Source organism: Peromyscus californicus, unplaced genomic scaffold (genome assembly GCF_007827085.1).
Source record: "Peromyscus californicus insignis strain IS unplaced genomic scaffold, ASM782708v3 Scaffold_10__1_contigs__length_136768540, whole genome shotgun sequence".
NCBI classification, from domain to species: Eukaryota; Metazoa; Chordata; class Mammalia; order Rodentia; family Cricetidae; genus Peromyscus; species Peromyscus californicus.
Genome location: NW_026294391.1, coordinates 50,295,472 through 50,318,012, shown reverse-complemented (window position 1 = coordinate 50,318,012; position 22,541 = coordinate 50,295,472). Strand labels below are relative to the sequence as shown.

The following is a 22,541-nucleotide window of genomic DNA, read 5'->3' as shown; positions in this document are numbered from 1 at the left end:
CTGGGCGGTGGTGGCTCACGCCTTTAATCCCAGCACTCGGGAGGCAGAGGCAGGCGAATCTCTATGAGTTCGAGGGCCAGCCTGGTCTCCAAATCAAGTTCCAGGAAAGGCGCAAAGCTACATAGAGAAACCCTGTCTCGAAAAACCAAAACAAATAAATAAATAAATAAAAAATAAATTCATCAGCGTTTCTCTTGAGAGAAATCCTTCAGGTTTGCATGTGGCTTTGCCCATAACAGACCATTTCTAAGTGCACACAGGATTTTGCCCTCACAATAACCCTGGGTCTCCACAAGCCCATGAAAAAAAGGAATGTGAAACTTACTCCAAAAATAATTCTTCATGCTATGGTGCAGGTTCTGGCACTCAAGTGTGAATCAGAATTTGCTGGGGGTCTGTGAGTTTTTAAATTAAGATCTCTATGTCTGAAAAGATTTTTCTTTTGCTTTCATATTTGATGAATGTCTTAGGCTTCAAATTTTAGGTTCTAGCTGGGTGTGGTGGGGGTGTGCCTGTAATCCCAGCACTCAGTAGACAGAAAAAGTAGGATTGGGAATTCAAGGCTGGCCTGAGCTATATAACAAGAACGAGAGAGAGAGAGAGAGAGAGAGAGAGAGAGAGAGAGAGAGAGAGAGAGAGAGAGAGAGAGAGAGAGAGAGAGAGAGAGAGAGAGAGAGAGAGAGAGAGAGAGAGAGAGAGAGAGAGAGAGAGAGAGAGAGAATGAATTTTAAGTTCTAACTATTTTCTCCACCATCTTTGAAGATATTGCTTAAATATCATTTAGCACTTGGTGATGGAAAAAAATCGGAATCAGTTAGATTCTGGATACTCTGGGAATGCCATGGATTTTCATGAACCTCATCAAGGTTTCTTAAAATGCAAATTGCTGCACCACAGTCCCAAAGTTTTTGATTCCTCAGGCCTGAGCTGAGGTTCAATAATTCATATTTCTAGAAATATTCGCGTCATAATGTGGGTCTGGGGAACCACACTTGGAAATCTCTACTATACCTGCCTCAGCCTAATGATGTTATGAAAATGAGGCTTTTGTTTCTGACTGGTGAACCCTCCTTCTGTTAGGGCGCTTTGATGAGCTGCATCTGTTCCCTCGTTTGGATCATTATCACTTTTTATCCTTCGCACAGCTTTCACCCATCTGCTGGTTTGATAATACACTGAAGTGAAAATAACCAAAGCCAAGTCCAAGGTGACATTCTCCCCGCTTTGCGTCTGATGGTGATGTGCCCACACTTTGGCCTGGCCAAGCTCACTGGGTAAATCACTTTAATTCCTCATTCGTATATAAACAAACAGCGTTAGCAAAAGAGAAGGGAAATAAGAGGTTGCTGACGGTCACAGAGCTAGGAGCCAGGATATGAGCTCAAAATGCTCAACTTCAGTTTTAGTATGAAGAGTATCTAGTTCATTAAAGTGTGAAATTCGTGATTTTTACAAAATAATTGTAGAACATCATTTAATTCCAACTGCTGTGATGGTTAAAATGGACTGTCAACTTGACAGACTCTCCTAGGAGAGAAACCTCTAGCCATGTCCTTGAGGAAGTTCCTAGACTGGGTTACTTGAGGTAGGAAGACGCTCCCTAGATGTGGGCAATAGCACTCCATGAGCTGCCGTCGCGGTTGGACGAAGGGACGTTTATGTCTTTCCATTTGCTGGGTGTGGATGGAATGCAGCCAGCTGCCTCAGACTCCTGCCACCCCAGCTTCCTCACCATCATGATGACAGTACCCTCAAAGGATGAGCCCAGGTAAACTGTTCCTTAAGTTACTTTGGTCAAGTATTTTGCCACAGCAATGAGGAAAGTAACTACAACAACCATAAACACCTCCAGATGTTGATGAGTTTTGGGGGGGCCATTCTCTCTTCCACTTGCTTGCTAGCTCACTGGGCGGTTGTGCCTGTGGTGGGGGGTCATGACCCTTTTATAGCTTTCAATTATTTTTATTCAGTTGTCTGATTTAGTCTCCAGTGGATAACTTGGGAAAGAGAGACAACATCAATGATACTGACTTACAATGGAATGAGTTACTGAATTGCTCCCTTAAGATGATTCAGATGGATCCAAAACCGAGAGTTTTGGATTTTTGACCTCAGACTTATAAGCACATCTTAGTACATCATGAGAACTAGAGTTCTTCAAAACACATGTTAAAAGGGGAAAATTTTATTCAATTTGGCGTTTCCTTTATTGGAAATAAAATGATCCAACCCCACAGTGTGTTATTTCTGGAGAGCACTTGCAAATAGCAGCCAGAAAGTGCTCACGTCTCCTTTTTTAGAAACAAAACATGAAAATTATAATAATAAAGTAATTGATTTTTTTTAAGAGAGAAATTCAAGAATTCCAAATATCAGGTCATGGAAGCAGTTTGGAGGGCTCCAACACATAGTTAAATTTCAATCTACATATTAATACACATTTGGTCCCCAAACACAAAATTAAAATGTCATTTTGAATTTGTAGATAAGCCATACTCTTTCGTGCATACTTAATTTGAAATAAATTAAGCAGCATGCATCACTTGTTAAATGGAAGAAAGTCAAACCTTGTCCTTATATATTATGAATATTATTAAAGAATAGATTAAAATGAAAATTATAACATGATCTTTAATAATATACTGATCTAAATTCATTTTTTTAAACATAAAGTTTCTTGGTGTCATATACCACACTAAAAGAGCACACTGACTTATTTCTATGGGAGTTGGGGAGATGACAGATTTCCACGAATGACCTTCGTAAGAGTGGAGAGCAGAAAAGAGTGGGGGTGGGAAAAGAGGGGTGTGCGATTGCAGTAGGGAGGGAGGGTAGGTTGTGTTAGCCAAAGCTTTTGTGCTATACCGTTTCTGGAGCGGTTAACAGAAATCCACATCAGTGGAGTTTAAGGAAGTGGGGATTTATTGACTCAGGAAATTGGCAAGATCAGAGACAGAACTTATTTCGGGGATTATATCAAATGACAGCATAAAGGCTCTCTGTCACAGATCTGTCTTCTTGGCACTGCTTCTCTTAACATGTTGGTCTCTTTGTCACCGGGCTCTTCTGCCACATGGTGGGGGCAGAGGGCAACGTTTATGGCATTCCAGCTTAGTTGATCTTGGAGAAAAGAAAATGGAAGCAAAACAAGCAAAGACAGAAAAAAAGAAGATTCCAGGGACAGATGTATTTATCTCCACTTTGCTTTAGAACTCCAGTGACTGGGGAAATGGCGTGTTATGGTGGGCCAGGCTTGAATGTCATGCCACCCTTGCCACTTGGGGTCTAAAGAACTACACATAGGGGGAACAGGCTGGCAAAGCATGACCAAGAGCTTCTGTTAGCAAAAGAAGGTAGGTGGAGGCGTCACGATGGCTCTGTTGAGTGTACATGTCTTCAGGGAATCCAGAAACCTCCAGTGCCCAGTGAAAGGTAGTTTGAGCCTCTCAGCTGGCTATTTTCTCTTTGCCTTTCAGGGTCCAGTCTGGGAAGTGGGTGATTCTGTCTGGGTCCAGCCAAAGAGGGACACTAACAGAGCTCTGAGTCAGGAACAGAGAGCTTGAGGTTATTATTCCTCCAGTCCCTCCCTTCCGAGCTGGGTGGGACAGTGACTGTTTTCCCAGAAGAGCACAGTTGCTAGCAGGCAGCCCTGGGCCCGAGCTACAGTGCCCACCAGTTTGGGCACTCCATCCTCCACTTGCCCTTCAGGCCTTAGTATGTGGATGACTTCCATGTTGCTCCCTCTGGGGTGTTTCACCATTTCTCAGAGATTTCCATGAGTTCTTTAATCATTTATGTGTGTGGCTTCTTTTTTGTGTATTTTGTTTTTTTGTGGTGGTAGTGGTATATGTGTTGAGAGAGAGAGACAGAGAGAGAGAGAGAGAGAGAGAGAGAGAGGAGAGAGAGAGAGAGAGAGAGAGACAGAGAGAGAGACAGAGAGAGAGAGACAGAGACAGAGAGAGAGAGACACACAGAGACACAGAGAGACACACAGAGAGACAGAGTCAGTCCATGCTTACCTCAAATTCAGTATGTAATCAAGCATGACCTTGATCTCTCTCTCTCTCTCTCTCTCTCTCTCTCTCTCTCTCTCTCTCTCTCTCTCTGTCTCCCTGTGTGTGTTTGTGGTATAGACATGTATATATATGGCAAGGCTAGAAGTTCATTCTGGGTGTCTTCCTCTATTGTCCTCCACTTTATTCTTTGAGACAGGGTCTCTCACTGAACCTGAAACTTATTGATTTAGCTAGACTGGCTGAGCAGCAAGCCCCCTAGGATCTGTCCCTGCAGTGTCTCCAATGCTAGGGGTTACAGACATGTGCTGCTGCGCCTGGGCTTTTCCGCGAGAGCTGGGAATCTGCAAGCACATCTTCATGCTTGCACAACAAGCACTTCCCTTTGAGCTGTCTCCCCAGCACCAACCTCAAACCCTTGATCCTCCTGCCTCCACCTCCAAGTGCCAGGATTACAGGCATGCACTTTTGATCATGCTCAGATTTGTATATGGTCTCTTTATTGAATTCTTCCAAGTTCCTCTTTTAGTGTGCCGTCTGTTTCCTGCAAGGCCCTCTCTGATACATCGCCTCATTCTGTTCACCACTGCTATTAGGTTCCTCTTGGATTCCCCCTCTCATATCCTACCGTCCTGTTTTTAAGTGTACAGTCTAGACTATAAAGTTTAGTCTATGGTTATGAGACACCTTCAGGACGTGTTTCCAGAGTTCTTCAGAACATTTTCATTATGCAAAACTGAAATTATTATTATTATTATTATTATTATTATTATTATTATTATTTTTGGTTTTCAAGACAGGGTTTCTCTGTGTAGTTTTGCGCCTTTCCTGGAACTCACTTTGTAGACCAGGCTGGCCTCGAACTCATAGAGATCCACCTGCCTCTGCCTCCCAAGTGCTGGGATTAAAGGCGTGCGCCACCACTGCCCGGCACAAAACTGAAATTATTAACCCAACTTAGAACTTCCCTTTTCTCTCTTACCTCTGGCAGCCACTATTCTGCTGTCTGTCTCTATGAATCTGAACACCTTAGCTACCCAATGTTGTAACAGGGCCCCAGACCTTACGCTCTGAGACAACTGACTCCATGATGAAAGTACCATTCAGGCTGTAAAACTCAGTACGTAGACAGCACCACTTGCCCAAACTAAAACAAAGACCTAATCCACCAAAGTCCATAGTTCTGGGAAAGTCTCTAAATGTACTAACTTTGTTTCTTGGCTTCTGTAGTTCCACTTAGTTCCACTTCTGGCTAACTTTTCTTGTTAGCTGAAGTATGTCAACCCAGGACATGGTTTTTATGCTTAAAAAGCTCACCCTGAGAAAGACCTGGGGCTACACTGAGATCCTGAACTCCCAATGTAGTTGCCAGCCGGCTGATAAAGACTTCCCATTGACTTAACTCCATGTCCAAGAGCAGTTTTCTCTGGTGGATTTCTCATGACAGTGTAAGTGGAATTGTGTAGCATTTGTCTTTTTGTAGCTGGCTTATTTCACTTAGCATAGTTCATCAATGCTGTAACATATGCCAGCCTCCTGTTCTTTGTAAAGGATGCTTACTATTCCTTTGTAGACACACACTGTCAAGATCAGGCTAGGCCCTACTCCAGGCTAACCCATGTTTTATAAAACAGTTTCAGGCTGTGAATTGCCGTATTTTACAAGCAGCTTTTGACTTTATTTTGAGGGAGAAAGAAGGATGACTTTGACCCTTGGACGGACCCATAAAAGGCATCATCTGTTAAGCTGTACCTATCCAGCACAGATTGACAAATGACCTATTCCTGGGAATAGAAAGGGAGCCACCCTATACCTTTATTAGGGAGAACTGAAACTGGGGGATCATGTGGGCATATTAAAATCATATCAGAAAAGCTAGGCCCAAGGACTTGTCAGACATGTCACATGAAGGAAAAGAGGGATGACTCTCTTACCTGGACCCTGGAGTGGTGGACATAAAACACTGCCATGCCAGGGCCCCAAACCTATTATCTGATACGTGCTGTGTGCATCAAGGAGTGAGGACTCCCTGGCTTGCCTCCACCCACACACCTACCTTGATGGAGCCTACTGGACTGCCTGCCTGTCCATCTGTTTCTGGTCTGGACCTGGACCTGACCTACTGATTCCTGCTTCTGACACAGTTTGGTCTTTTTTCTTTCCTCGAAGAGTAATTGTGAAGCTTCATGTGCAAACCCGACTACAGCAGCTCCCTCCCAGCATTGATCTGGTTTATTGTCTATACAGACTCTTTCTCAGCAGGCTTCTGAAGCCTCTTCAACTCTATTGCAGCCTCTTTACCTTGTATTCATTCTGTAACACACACACACACACACACACACACACACACACACACACACACATGCACTCAAATGCACACACAGATTTACTATGTGTGGTGTGCTGTGTGATATAAGAAATAACATTACTGCTGGGGTGATGATGGTGCACACCTTTAATCCCAGCACTTGGGAGGCAGAGGCAGGTGGAGCTCTGTGAGTGTGAAGCCAGCCTGGTCTATGGAACAAGCTACAGGACAGCTAGAGCTACACAAAAGAAACCCTGTCTCAAAACAAAAAACAAAAAACAAAAAAAAAGAAAGAACATTAAAGATTGGAATAAAGTACTTGCATTCACCTAGGCCAAACTACCAAAGTAGGCAGGCTTTCTGACAAATTGTTGTCATTAAAACCACTAAACCTTGTGACTATTCTCATTCAATACATTTTGCCGTTGTGGAAAGACATAGCATGTTTGTCTGTGTTTCAGGAATAGTGTGCTCATGACACACACTGCATGCTGTTTATTCACAGTCATGTATTGGAGGGTATTTATGCTGCTCTTGGCTATTGTGAACAATACTAGTATAAAAACAAAATCTGCTTCCAGCTCTTTGTGATATCTCTCTCTCTCTCTCTCTCTCTCCTCTCTCTCTCTCTCTCTCTCTCTCTCTCTCTCTCTCTCTCTCCCCCTTCCTCCCTCTTCCTATCCCCTTCTCCCTCCCTCCTCTCCAAAGTGAGATTGCTAATAGCTTCATTTTTAATTTCCAAAGAAAACTCATACTACTTTTTATAATGGGGCTCTATTTTGCATTTATTTTTTTGAGACAGGGTCTTACTATGTTGCCTAGGCTGACTTCTAACTTGCAATCCTCCTGTCTCAGTCTTCTGAATGCATGATTATAGGTGTGTGTGTGCCACCATATCTGGCTGGCCCCATTTTCTTTTCAACCAACACTATATAAGGGTTTCAATTTCTTTACATTTTTGCCAATGTGGTTGTTTTCTGTTTTGTTCTTTCTTTTATATTGGCTACCCTACTAGATGTGAGGATGGTTTTTTGTTTGTTTGTGTGTGTGTGTGTGTGTGTGTGTGTGTGTGTGTGTGTGTGTGTGTGTGTGTTGGAAAGTTTTATGTCAACTTGACACAATGTTAAGTCGTCTGAGAGGAGGGAACCTCATTTAAGAAAATGCCTCCATAATACTGGGCTGTAGTCAAGCCCATAAAGCATTTTCTTTTAGCGACTGATGTGGGAGGGCACAGCCCATTGTGGGTGGTGCCATCCCTGGACTGGTGGTCCTGGGTTCTATAAGAAAGCAGGCTGAGCAAGCCATGGAGAACAAGCCAGTAAGCAGCCCTCCTCCATGGCTTCTGCATCAGCTCCTGCCTCCAGGTTCCTGGCCTGCTTGAGTTCCTGTCTTGACTTCCTTCAATGAACCCTTTCCTCCACAACTTGCTTTTTAGTCATAGTGTTTCATCACAGCAATAAAACCCCTAAGACTGTATGTATGTATGTATGCATGCATGCATGCATGCATATATGTATGTATGTATGTAGGTAGATATTATAGTCTTACTATGTACCCCAAGCCAGGAATTGAGAAATCTGCTTGCCTCTGTTTCCCAAGTACTGGGACTAAGGGCAAATGCAACAGTGTTCAACCTTGTTATGGTTTTGGTTTTCATTTTTTTGATAATTCATGATTTGGGAAATGTCTTTTTAAGTCCTTTGGATATTTTTTTGATTAGCTTGTTTGATGTTTTTTAATGGTTGAGCTGCTCTATTTTGATTTTTAACTAGTGAGAGCAACGCCACGAGAGAAAACCTACATCATTTAGTTTTGTAGCAAAATCTAGCATAATTCCCATGTCCTTTAAGGACTGGGGACTCTGAGAGAGCATGTGTGCTAGCAAATAAGGGAGCATGTTTAATGTTCTAGAACAGTGACTCTCAACCTGTGTGTTAAGACTCCTTTGGAGCCTACCTAAGACCATCAAAAAACACAGATATTTACATTATGATTCATAACAGTAGCAAATTTACAGTTATGAAGTAGCAATGAAAATAATTTTATGGTTGGGGGGGTCAGCACAACATGAACAACTGTATTAAAGGGTCGCAGCATTAGGAAGGTTGAGAACCACTGCTCTAGAAAGTTTCCAAAAATGAAGAAACAGGGCTGCAGCCAACAGAACTCCAACATCCTCTGGGACTGCTGGGGTGGGGAAAGGGATTACCTTCAATCATCCCCCATCTACATCTCAAGTCACATATTAGCATCCCTGTATAGGAAGGAGGACAGGAATGAGACCCTTATATAGGAGGGAGGACATGGATGTGATTTTAGTGGTAATGGGTAGAAGTCCATGGAAACTGGAAAGAAATAATTTCATTCAGTCTTCAAGAGAAAAATAGGCTGTGGCTGGCCTCTGAAATAGCACTAAGAGGACTCTGCATGATGGAAGAGTTCTATTCTGTTTTCTGTGGTATCATTAGCCATGTGTAGCTACTGTGTACTTGAAATACGGTCAGTGTGGCTGAAGGGCTGAATCTTAAGTTAACTGAAATATTAAATAGCCACGTGTTGTTGGTAGCTACCAAACTGGAAAACACAGTAAAGTATGCAAAACATGTATTGACTTGGGTCTGAAGATTAGAGGATTTATATCGGTTTAATTTTTACTACTATTCGTGAATTTTGCTACCCATGTGTCTTAGTTTGGGTTTTATTACTGTGAAGAGATACAATGACCATGGAAACTCATATAAAGGAAAACATTTAATTGGGGCTTGCTTACAGTTCAGAGTTTTAGTCCATTATCATGGTGGGGCATGTAGGCAGACATGGTGCTGGAGAAAGAGCTAAGAATTCTACATCCAGATCGGCAGGCAGTAAGAGAGAATGCCATACTGGGCCTGGCTTGAACATCTGAGACCTCAAAGCTGCCCCCCAGTGACACACTTCCCCAACAAAGCCACACCTACTCCAACAAGGTCACATCTCATAATAGTGCCACTCCCTATGGGCCTATGTGGGCCCATATTTTCTTTCAAATGTACCATGTACAACTTGACTGTATAGTATCTAAAATTTTACCCAATCTATGGTCATGGCATGGGATAGTGATGAACAAGAAGGAATAGGAGGATGTCTGGACCTGTAACTAGAGGATGTTATTAAAGAAAGAGCAACAAAGGCCAGTAGGAGGAAATTGAAGGGAAATTGATAAATAGGCATTCAAGTACATAAAGGATACATCTTTCCCCCAGAGAAGCTATAGATAGAGTTGGATCTGCCATCAAAGGCTTTACTGTCTTTGGGGTGAGACAAAATAACCATATAAAATGCATGGTACACAAGACAGGGCACAATGTCAAAGTTATGCCAAGTAAGTAAATACACTGTGGCTCCCAGAAGGGAGTGATCCATGTCAGCCTCAACTATAAGAACCAAATCACCTGTCTTAATTGCCGATTCTGCCAAACACTAGTTATATGAACTTGAACAAGTCTATTTCTGTGTATTCAGCTTTCTTGTCACAAAAAGACACAATAAAAATGCCATTGCTGGGCCAGGCGGTGGTGGCGCACGCCTTTAATCCCAGCACTCGGGAGGCAGAGCCAGGTGGATCTCTGTGAGTTCGAGGCCAGCCTGGGCTACCAAGTGAGTCCCAGGAAAGGCGCAAAGCTACTCAGAGAAACCCTGTCTCGAAAAACCAAAAAAAAAAAAAAATGCCATTGCTAAGCCAGGCAGTGGTGGCACATGCCTTTAATCTCAGCACTTGGGAGGCAGAGCAGGCAGATCTCTGTGAGTTTGAGGCCAGCCTGGTCTACAGAGAGAGTTCCAAGAGAGCCAGGGCTACACAGAGAAACCCTCTCTCAAAAGGAAAAAAAAAGAAAGAAAGAAAGAAAGAAAAGAAAAGTGTCAGTGCCATAGAGCTGTAGATTAAAAGACACACACAGGACCTAGGATACTAAATGCTAAATATCAGTGCTTACTAAATATTAGCCATTATGGAAAGAAAGGAGGAAATGATAGAGTATGGAAAAGCTCTGATGCCCTATACATTCCTTCAACATGACTGACGCTCCTCCTCCTCCTCTTCGCTGTCCTGGGGACTGAATCAGAGCCTCTGTAGATGGCAGGCAAGCACTGAGCTACATCACCAGCTCTAGCTCTTTGTGAACAATTTGATACTGAATTGTTATTTCAGTGTAACCAACTGCTTTCAAGTTAGCAAACGTCAAGAAAAATGAAACAAAATAGATGGTTCGATGAAGGTCCCCAGAAGCAGACCCTGAGATGAGGACCACTGTGCAAATGGTTTATTAAGGATGTGTTCTCAGAAGAGGCAAGGAAAGGAATGGAGATCCAGGACAGAGAAGGGGAGGAAGCCAGGAAGCTAGGCAAACTCCCTTCCTCAGGTTGATCCTGCAGGAGGCTTTGTTTGTTTGTGAGACTGGATCTCATGCAACCCAAGGTGACCTAGAACTCACTATGGAGTCCAGGCTGGCCTTGAACTCCTAATCTTACTGCTTACATCTCCCAAGTGCTGGGAGCTCCTCTTGAGGGTCAGTCCCATTCCAGACAAAGAAGCTGTACCTTTAGATGCTCATACCTGTCTCTCATGGGCTAAATTCCATTCCTAATCCATTTGAGCCCTCTGTACAGTTAAAGAAATCAGCGTCAGAAGTTGGAGAGGACAGGAGAATCCCCCAAACTAAAGGAGGGCAACATAGAAACAAGAAAAGGGAGCCATTGGATAACACACCCAACACTGAATTTTGTGAATTTGACTGAATATATCTGGGCAGATATCTAATGGGCTGAAATGATGCTGCTGGTTGCTGACTGTCCAAATTTCTAATCAGTGCATCACAAATGTCAGGCTGAGTAAGATCCCCTGAGAAATTGTTTAAAATATCTATTCTCATGTCCGGCATGCCCAGGGTTTGACTCCCAGCATTGACAGTAAAATAAAATAAAAATTTGCATCCCATGACTTCTTTTCTGGAACTTCAGGTCCAGTTGGCAAGACTGAAGTGATCTTATTTTCAACACACATCACAGGTAACTTGGAATGTCATGACCCTTAGATCATATCCTGAGAACCAATGCTTGGGGAGCTCGTGGAAGCTGGCAGGGAGGTGATGGAAATGAGAAGTCAGGGTGCCTTGTAAGTAGGGTCCTACAAATGCTTTGTGCAGTCAGGAGTTTATTCATGAGCCAATGGAGAAAAATGGAAAGTCTTCATGCTTGCCCTCCTGGGGAGGCACAAAATGAGCTAGCTAGTCATTTTGGGGTAGAGTACAGAGTGACAGCTTCCCTGGAGTGGTCACTGTACCCATCTTCCAGGGAAGAACGATCAAGGAATGCAACCTAAAGAGTTAGAGTCACAAGAGTGTTTTCCACTGAGCTGCCTTTTGCGTCTACCCACAGCCCCTCCAGTAGACTGGAGTGCAAGCCGATTATCAGTGGTCATGCACACAGCAAGCATGGATGCATGGGAGGCGGGATCAGGCCAGGATGTCAACCAATGCACAGTGCTTCTGGCATCTGTGAACGGTGCTGTTGGCGTCTGTGAGTGGCTTAGCACAGGAGGCAACAGGGGCCCAGTCCTGATGAGCTCCTTTGGGAGAATACAGAGCACATGGCCCCAAGTTGTTCCACTTGGGGCTATTTTGACATCAAATCACTTTCCCTTACGGCCTAGGGCTGCTTTTCTACCCTGGCACACAGTAAGTCCTAGGCAGAGCTGCAGTTGTTTGCAATCCACAGCTGTCAGCACTGTGGGGCTGGTAAAGTGCTGAGCACATGCGGCCAGGACATCAGCGGTGCTTGCCAGGCGAGTGGAAATTGTTCATTTGGCAAACAAGGACAGTGGCTGATGACTACAGGGCTTATGTTAGGTGAGGCTACTTGGCTGCGGCTCTGCTCAGGCCTTCAGCTGATGCCTTCAGTTTATATGTTTAGCCTGCTCCATTTCCTGAATAGTTATGGCCAAGGAATTGTACGAGGTCCAGTCTATGAAGTCCCAGAAGACATGTGCTGGCCCAGGAATGAGTATACACAAGGAAAGAACCAGGCAAGACTTTCCGCCCATTGTTACCTCACAGGTTTCTGTTCACTCTATTGGACTTGGCCTGAGCCCAAGAGAAAAATTATGAACCCCAGTCAGACCTCCTGGGGTTCTTTCTGCATCTGCTTCCCGACTTTCTCCCTAGCTTTCATCTCTGGCTTTACACTTGTCGCTGTGTCTTTTGTTTATCTCTCATTACCTCACGATGTTGTTAAAACCCAGAGGACAGCTGATAGACCAAGCCTAATTATCATCCACGAGGTGACAGGCAGGGGTGGTGAGAAACGGGAGAAAAATGACATGATTGGACATGGCGGAGAAAAGGATCCCCAGGAATGTGCGTCGGGTTTAGGAAAGACGATTTCAAAACATGCACAAAAAAAAAATACAGGCAAGATCCATGGAATCCAAAAGGTAGATACGAGCAAAAGAAAATGGTGGCTTTGGGAGGAAACTGGAGAAGAGAGGAGTCGGGTGGGGCTAAAGCGCCACAAAGCTCTTCACTAGCTGGGCTTTCAAAGGGCTGCATGCAAAAACCAGAAACCCGGCTTTGTCAGCAGAGGCTAGCATAAAGCGTGCCCCACACTTACCAGAATGGAAGGCAAAAGGCTAGAAAAGGCTTGGGTTTGAGGCAAACTCAATTTAGCAACAAGAAGGCATCCATGTAACATTTGAACCCGAAACGAAGGAGGAATAGGTGTGCTGGGGATGAGTGAAGTGACAGGAAGGACAGAGGGGAACAAAACCTATACAGCTCCGATTTTGCTTGCTCCCTTATCTTATTGTTGGTTGTTGCTCTTTAAACTGGAAAAGTTATCGCTTCTCGGCCTTTTGGCTAAGATCAAGTGTAAACTGGAAAAGTTGAGAGTCTGAGTTAAAACTAGAGGGAGAGGCAGACATGTGTCTGTGTGTTTTGAACAAGTTCAAGTGAGGCAATCTGTAGGTGGAAGGGGCTGTCACTGGGGAAAGTGCATTTGGTTTTGTATGTCAGGTTTTCAAAGAAGCATTGTCTCAAAGGGGTGGTGGTGGTGAGGGGAACCGGGAACCAAGGCTCTCAACACTATGGCAAATGAAAGCTGGAGGAGCCAGATAAGTGTGTGCTGGCGAAGGGGAGGTGCGGAAGAAGGGCCTCGGGTTAGTGTGGAAGACATACAAGGAAGCCCCGTGGAAGGAGACAAGTCCTGGTGTGCTGGGGGAAGGGTAGACATTCTGGAGAAGTCCAATGCAGCCTGCACTTCTGGATGCTTAGAAACAATTATACTGAAAAACTGCTTCAGTGTAGTGGGCGCCCTCACTAAATTTAGAAAAGGCAAACTCAGAGTAACTGAATCTGCCAAGGCTATTGGAGACAGAATTTTTGTGCAGGATTTGAAGTTAGGCTAGGATTTTCTGCATAGGAAATACCTGTATGGTATGTAACATAGTGTTGGCACACTGTTTTTAAGTATTCTTATTACTGTGTGTGTGTGTGTGTGTGTGTGTGTGTGTGTGTGTGTGTGTGTATGTGCGTGAGCGCGTGCTCGCATGCAGTTTCTAAGTCCTTTCTCTAGAAGTTGTACTTTCGGGATTCTTTTCTTAGTAGTCCTTTGTAAATCTTTTCATGGCTTGATACAGAAAAAAATGAATAAAAAGAAAAAGACCTGGATATGTTACTTCATAAAACCAGCCAAGTGTTCAAGCCAACCAAAAAGACTGGTTTCTCAATGTGTGATTTCTGCCTTGCAGACTCATCGTAACATTTTAACCATCTCTTGATACCTGTGTGTTTGACACTCAGCATACACCATTCCAACGCTAAGTCCCAAAGGTTCATGAAGACACTTGACCCCGGCTTGCTTTTGTTTTTTTTTGTTTTGCTTTTTGTTTTGTTTTTTTAATCTGCAGCAGGTTCAAGCTACAATGTAATACACAAAAGTACCACAAGGTGACACCCTTGGGAAAGTCTTGCTTCTGAGAGTTGGTTTCCGAGCTCTGACGTCTATTCTAAACATAGCCTTGTAAACTGCTTGTGGAAGAGAGAAGAGGATCTATTATGGGGGAGGAGAAACAGCAGTAACAATACAACCCTGGCTCTTTCCTGTGCTTTGGTACACGGAGTGAGGCCTTGATTGCTTTCTTCCACTTCTTAATTATCGGCTTTTGGAGGCAGACGCATAGCTTTGCATAATACGTCAGCACATTTTTCATATACGCACATCCATTTTCTGCCTTTGCTGATGCTCCGTGTGATTTCGAAGCTGCTCCTGATTTGGAGGAGGAGCCTGTTCTTTTGGTCTGTGAGCGTGCACACTCATTCTTGCATCGCTTTGGTCCCTTACTTCACTTCATACTGGGTTTGTGGGGACACACCCACCCACACCCACACCCCCCCACACACACGCACACACACGCATGCACACATGCACACACGACTGGACACATATCGCAAAACGCCTTTCTAGAAAGGGAAGAGTTTGACTGGCCCAGTGCTCTCTGCCGTGAACCTCAGGCCAACTGGAAAGAAGATCAAAGGGAAAGGGGGGGGGCAGTAGAGTAGCTAGGCTGAAAGCCGGGTTAGCCACCGAAGTGGACATGTCTGCTCAGTCTTCTCTCTTGCTCCCTCCACTTTTCGTTTTCTTAAAAACACAGTTTAGAAACGGGCATTCCATGTGACAATAAGCCCCACGTTTCCATCTTTCATTGTACTTTACTTGGCTATCACTTGGTATGCTTCCTTGAGAGAGAGAGGAACTTGTGTCAATTAGAGTACTGTTATGTGTGTTGAGAAAGAATCCTCCATTGGCTTGTGGTTTTTGGCAGGCAGCTAGCAAAAATAATAAGCTGCGAACAGCTGCCACATTTCCATGGGGCACAACTCTGGCCAGCCCTCTTCATTTTTGTACCTGTGAGTGGAAAATCACTGCTTTAATGAGCCATGTACCCCGTGGTAAAAAATGTTTGAAGTTGCTGAATGGATGAAAGCAACCATAAAAAACAAAACAAAACAAAAACAAAAAAACCCCAAAAACCTGAGAAGGGTCTCACCAAACTCCACTGAGCAATTCTTGTCTCCTTGTATTTAGTTCAAGGGTGGTTCTGCTAGAAACCGGCATTTGTGAGCAGAGGGCATTGAAGCAGAGTCAGTCTCCGGTGTGGTCTGGCTTAGTGCTGTTGCTTCTTGATGATGCCCAAATAGGAACGAAGGTTTCTCTCCTCTGCGAACTTCCAATGTAGTGGGAAAGACATGCCACAGAGAGCGGAGACCTAGTGCCATGCCTGGAATTACGGTTGAGGACTGAGCACACAATGAAAATCCAAGTCTAACCCTGCTTGGCTGCTCATGGCCGCAGTAATACAAAATGTGTTCAAATGCTGCTTTGAGCAAAGTCAAATTATCTTTTGTACTGGAAATGAAGTAAGTGGCTGGATGTCGGTTTTTTTTTTTAATAGACTTTTTTTGGTAAAAATTTTGTAAAATTTCTAAAATAAGCATGTTTAGTTTTTTTGGCCTCATTATAAAAGCAAGTGGGAGTCTGAAGAGGAAAATGTATACTTTTTTGGCAACAGTCATAATAATGTTAACAAAAGCAAACATTTCTGTAGTGGTTACTATGGTGCTAGGTACTGCTCTAAGGGTATTTTTAAAGACAGGGTAGCCCAGGCTGGCCTCGAACTCACAGAGATCCACCTGCCTCTGCCTCCCAAGTGCTGGGATTAAAGGCGTGCGCCACCGTGTCCAGCACGGCCATTGCTATTGTAGTATATAACGGCACTGAAGACACAGGTCCTTGAGCCTCAGGTCTCAGAGCAGAGCTTTCCCAGAAGGCTCTGCGGTGCCTGGTGATGTGTCAGAGCAGTTTCTTCTTTGTTTCATTGTTGCTCGGCTAGTTTCTGGTTTGGCCATTTTTTTTCTGCCCATTTTCTCTGCCACACACACCTGGCATCCATTTTTCTCCTGCTATGGATGCCACCACATCCACTCTGAGGGGCAAAGGAGAAAGCAGAAAGTTCCAGGCATTGGATAATCAGGGTACAGTGAGGACAGACAAATTTAGCAGCTAATCTGCTCTGGACTGAAAATCCTAACTTCTCATGAACCATGTGTGTTTGCAGAAAATCTTCTAATGCTATTCCCTCATACACAATGTGTCGATGACTCACCATATTTCCAACAGTACCGTGGAGTTTAATTGACCAAGGTCTGTGATAGTTTTTTTTTTTTATCAACTTGACACAAACCTGGAGTGATTCAGGAGGAAGGGCCCTTAGTTGAAAAAAATCTCACCACAAAAATGGTCTGTGGGAAAACCTGGAGGGCATTTTCTTAATTAGTGATTGATATGGGAGGGCCCAGCCCATTGTGGGTGGTACCATCCCTGGACTTGTGGTCCTGGGTTCTATAAGAAAGCAGGCTGACAATTATTGGGCCTGAGGAATCCTGAAGAGAGAGAGAGGAAGGCTTGTACCAGCCAGGGAGTCAAGGCCATCACAAGGGAACCCACAGAAACAAGTAACGTGGGCTCACAGACTCTGGACCAACAGCCAGGGAGCCCTCGTGGGACCAACCTAGGCCCTCTACATATATGTGACAGTTGTGTAGCTTGGTCTATTTGTGGGACTCCTAGCAGAGGGAGAAAGGGATGTCCCTAATGCTTTGGCTGACTTTTGGGAACCTATTCTTCATACTGGGTTGCCTTGCCCAGACTTAATACAAGGGGAGGAGCTTTGTCCTACCTCAACTTGACGTGCCATGCTTTGTTGACACCCATGGGAGGAAGAAAAGAGGGAGGGGAAAGCAGTCAGGATGTAAAATAAATGAGTAAATTTAATTAATTAAAAAAGAAAGCAGGCTGAGCATGCCATGAAGTGCAAGTCAGCAAGCAGCATGGCCTCTGCATCAGCTCCTGCCTCCTGTTTCGGCCATGTTTGAGTTCCTGTCCTGATTTCTTTCAAAGATGAAAAGTGATGTGGAGCAGTAACTCAAATAAACCCTTTCCACTCCAAGTTGCTTTGGTCATGCTATGGTCAAGTTTCATCACAGCAATAGAAACCCTAGCTAAGACAAGGTTGTTAAAGCTTGATGTCATGCTGAACGCATAGAATATTCAATAGATATTTTTAGTTGGAAGGCAGTGTAATGACATAATATCCTATCTTGGATGGGATTTAGACCATTACTTTGAAATCAGAAAAGATATGTTCAATTTTAAGCTTGTTGAAGGTAATTCTTATTTTTTTTTTCAGGAAGGTACAAGGCACTAGTCAACATCAGTTGAATCACCCTGTAGGAATATCCAAACTAGGTCCTCTGCACCTGGAGCCACCTGTATCACTCCACAGCTAACCTGGGTCTCAGCTTCTACTAGGTCTTTTTTTTAATTGTTTCTGAGACATGGTCTCATGAAGCCCAGGCTGGCCTCAAACTTGATATGTTGATGAGGATGACCTTGAACTCCTGATTCTTCTTTGCCTACCTCTTGAGTTCTGGGATTATATAGACACATGACACCACACTTTGTTTGTGATGCTGGGGATCAAACCCAGGGCTTTGTGTACTCCCAGCTCAAACTTCTGTATCTTTCTTCCTGCCCATTATTATGTCATTATGTACACACACACACACACACACACACACACACACACACACACACACACACACACACACACACAAACGCACGCACGTGCGCGTTCTAGATGGCCACATCTCCAAAATGGAGCACATCCCCTACCAAAGCCCAGTCAAGGAGTTAATAGTTTTGTGTGTGTGTGTGTGTGGTGTGTGTGTTTAGAGTCTTTTAAGGCTTAGAGTGATTACTTACTAGTGAATCTGTAGTAAACCCACCTTCCACTGTCTTAAAGAGTTAATTGGGTCTTATTAAAATGTGTTGCTAGTTCGTCTGAAGCCCAGGGAGTGGGCATGTTTGAAATAACCCTTGCCTCTACTTTCCTGCAGTACAAGTCAATGAACACTTAACAGGAAGTCTTCATAGACAAAGTTGGGGATCCAAGGAGAAACAGCAGGGATGAGAAAGGTCAGAGCGCTGAAGCAAGGTTCTGGGTTTTGCAGAGGCAGTAACCCACTGGCTCTAAGGTGAAAAACTGTGGTGCAGGATGTTCTTTTAGTCTTCCGACCTTGATTCTTCTACCTCTATCCCACTCATCCACTAAATAAAGAGAGAAAGGTTGAAACTGGGAATTTTTCCTTCTTAATCTTTTTCTAGAAAATTTGTGACATGCACGGTTTAAATATTGCTGGTGGGGGGTGGGGTGGGAAAACATACAGAAGAAGGCCAAGGGCCTTCTGGAAGGAAGCACACTGCCAGTATCAAACCTTCTCCCTGAGATTCAGAAATTTAGCCTGTTGCTGTACTCTTGGGTGACAGAGCACAAGTGCCGGGGGTGGGAATAGCTCTAAGGATCCTGCAGTGCCATCCCCATGGCGATGAGGGGCTGCAGCTGGAGCTTTGAGTCGGGAGCAGTGTTCCTAGTCTGAAGTGTGGGGCACCAATTATCTTGTCCCAGTACAGCTCGCCTGAGGACGAGCTCAGCCTGGTGAAGTAGCCGTGTGGCTAGACCCAAAGAACCTTAGCCACTGGATTTGTTCTTACATCCCATGGCTTCTTAATATTTATCTGCACTTTGGTACCCTTAATGGGGCTAGGTGGCTTATCAGCTATCCCACTGTTCCTCTGGCGGTGTGATCTGGTACACAACTAGATCATAGGATGTTCCAAAACTCCTCCAAGAAGAGTTCCGATTCCCTTAAAGAGAAGCAAGAATATTTGGTCTTGGAATGGTAAAACTCCCAAGGGATTCTTAGCATATAAAACAATACTGAGAGGGAACAGATGGACTTGTAGGACACCAAATTCCAACACCCCAGTTGTGCCCTAATATGAGGCAAGGAAAAATCAATATAGATTGTATTTGTTATATTCTCAATTGCTCTTGTCTCTGGGTTTGGTATATACCTTCAGGTTTTCCTTCTCTGCTCTTGCCTGTCTGTCTTTCCCACTATATTCTAAGCTGGTCTGGGACTCACTATGTAACCAAGGCTGGCTTTGAGCCCGTGGCAATTGTTCGACCTCTGCTTCCCACGTGTTGGGGTTATAGCTATGAGCCACCAGGTCTGGCTTATTATTATCATTTGAAGTATAAGAGTTTTTGCTCCTTTTATTGTGGTAGGAAACACTGATAAATTTTACCATCTTCAGGGTCTGGAAACATGGCTCAGCAGTTAAGAGCACTTAGCGCTCTTGCAGATGACTTCGGTTCCGTTCCAAGTACCCACATTGGGTGCTCACTACCACTTATAGCTCTAGTTCCAGGGGATCTGATGTTCTCTTTTGGTCCCCATGGATATCTGCATACATGTGGTACACATAAATTCATGTAGGCACACAAACATATATATTAAATAAGTAAATGATTCTTTAAAAAGTGCCATCTTAGTGATTTGTAAGTGTTCCAGACTGCTAAAATATTTACATTATTGTGAAACAGAGCTTTAGAGCTTTTTCAGCTTGCAAAATTGAAATTCTATATCAATTAAACAACCCCATCCCCAGCCTCTGAAATGACCATTTTACTCTTTGTCTCTATGAATTTGACTGCTTTAGATATTCCATGTAAGAGGAACCATATGGTATTTGCCTTTTTCTGGATGGCTTATTTTACTTAGCACAATGTCCTTAAGGTTAATCCACATTCTGCTATGCGATGGGATTTCTCTCCTTTTTAAGGCTAAATAATATTACATTGTATGTTTATATCATATAACATTTATCCACTGGTTCATTGGTGGATATTTGTGTTGCTTTAACTTTTTAACTATTGTAAATAATACTGCCTTGAACATGGATGTATAAACATTTCTTTGAGACCCTACTTTCAGTTCTTCTGCATATATCCAGAAATGAGATTGTTAGATAATATGGGAGTTGTATTTTTGCTTTTTGGGGAAGCCTACATGCTATTTTCCATGGTGTCGGCAGTCAATAGTGCACAAAGGACCCAATTTTTCCACATAATCGACATTCTTTTCTGGGTTTTGCATTGTTGTTTGTTGATAAAGGCCACCCCAGTGGGAAAGGGGGTATGCTGCTGTGCTTTTGGTTTTTATTTCTCTGATCATGAACATCTTGTCACATACCTGCTGGACCTTTACTTATCATCTGTAGAAAAATGCTTAAGTCCTTTTCCCACATTTTAGTTGGGTTATTTGCTATTTTGTTATTGAGTTGTAAGAGTTCTTAATCATGTTTACCATATTAACCCCTTCTCAGATGTATGATTTGCAGATACACCCATTCTTTACATTGCCTTTTCATTATGTTTATCTTTCCTTTACAATTTAAAAATATGATGCCCCAGCCAGGTAGTGGTGGCACGCCTTTAATCCCAGCACTCGGGAGGCAGAGGCAGGCAGATCTCTGTGAGTTCGAGGCCAGCCTAGTCTACAATGAGTTCCAGGACAGACAGGGCTACACAGAGAAACCCTGTCTCAAAAAACAAACAACAAAGGAAGATGCCCCTTCATTTATTTTGGTGTTATTGCCTGTATTCTTGGTATCATAGAATGAAGCCTGTCCACTCTTTTCTAGGAGTTTTACAGGCTGGGGGGCCTTTTTGAGTTCTTTTTGCTTTAGTTTCATATATTTTATTTTTAACGGTATGTGAGGAGTTTTTGGTGTTATTTTAGCCCCCAATTCACCATCAGTGCTTCCATTGCAGCAGCTAGAGATGGGAGGAGGCACTGAATGAGCCACATGCAAGGAGGAGGGGCTTTTCAACTGAAGCACTCTCAGGCCTCATGGAGGCTCTAAGAGACTTTCCCATGGGTAGTTGTGAGGGTGAAATGAAGGAAGATGTAGAACACGCTGTGCACAGGGCTAGTGTATTGGGAGTCCTCAGTGCCTGATGGCTCTTGTTTCCTACAAGATGCTAAGAAGGAGCAGCCTCTTGGCTAGTCCTAAATATTGTGCTCATTCTTAATGACATAAAATAATTTTCCAACTTTCTTCCTTTGCATGTGGACGCCTAACTTCCCAGCACTGTTTATTGATGAGCATATCCTTTGCCAGTTGTTTGTCTTGACATTCTTTCCAGAGGTCATTGGACTGTATATGTATGGGTTTATTTCTAGGCTCTCTGTTTTATTTGTCCATATGTCTATCTGTATGCTAGTACCATTGTCTGGATTGTAGCTGTGTAATGTTTTGAAATCACAAAGGGGGAAATCATACAAATTTGTTATTTCAAATTTGTCTTGGCTACCTGAGGTTCTCTGAGATTTCATACAAATTTTAGGATATTTTTCTATATCTGCAAAAGATGCCATTGGGGTTTTGTAAGGATTGCATTGGATTGAGCAACACTGACACTGTACAAGCATTAAATGTTTTAATCCACGACAGAAGAATAAGATGTCTTTCCATTCATGTATGTCTTCTTGAATTTCTTTCTTCAGTGACTTGTATTTTCTGTGTAAAAGCCTTTCATCTCTTTGATTGGGTTAATGCCCAAGTATTTTTTTCATACTTCCATTATAAATAGAATTGTTCTCTTAATTTTCTTTTCAGATATTTTATTGTTAGTGTGTATAAACTCAACAAAATTTGTATGTTTACTATTTGTAAGTTTACTACAAACTTGCTGAATTAATATTTTATAAGGGTTTTTGGTGTGTTACACTTAGAGTTGGGAGGCACAGATTTATTACAAGACAGCTTCAATAGAAGAGCAAGGCAATGCTGACTGGAATTAGAAGTCTCTTAGGAATGCTTGTAAAAGTAAGCCGAAACTTGATTAGGAGGGGATTTGTATAAATTCCAGGAACCCTGAAATTCGTGGTATTATCTCTTTTCCCCTTTAAATTAAAAAAGGAGGGGGATAATGTATAAAAGCTTTTATTCAGCTGGGCAGTGGTGGCGCATGCCTTTAATCCCAGCACTCGGGAGGCAGAGGCAGGTGGATCTCTGTGAGTTCGAGGCCAGCCTGGTCTACAGAGTGAGTTCCAGGACAGCCAGGACTGTTTTTTTTTTTTTTTACCAAGAAACCCTGTCTTGAAAAACCAAAAAAAAAAAAAAAAAAAAAAGCTTTCATTGTTTATTACATAATGGAAGTGGGCAGACCTTGTCAGTCAATTTTGTTGTACTACTCATCATGAGACATTTTTGTTTTCAGTGAC

The 22,541-nt window shown here is 43.3% G+C and overlaps 1 long non-coding RNA gene across 4 annotated transcripts in view; it reads left to right on the top strand.

Moving 5' to 3' along the window:
• The window catches only part of LOC128107074 (uncharacterized), a 70,976-nt gene that overhangs the window by 17,907 nt on the left and 30,528 nt on the right, over positions 1 to 22,541 (top strand). The gene's annotated exons all lie outside the window — the stretch shown is intronic.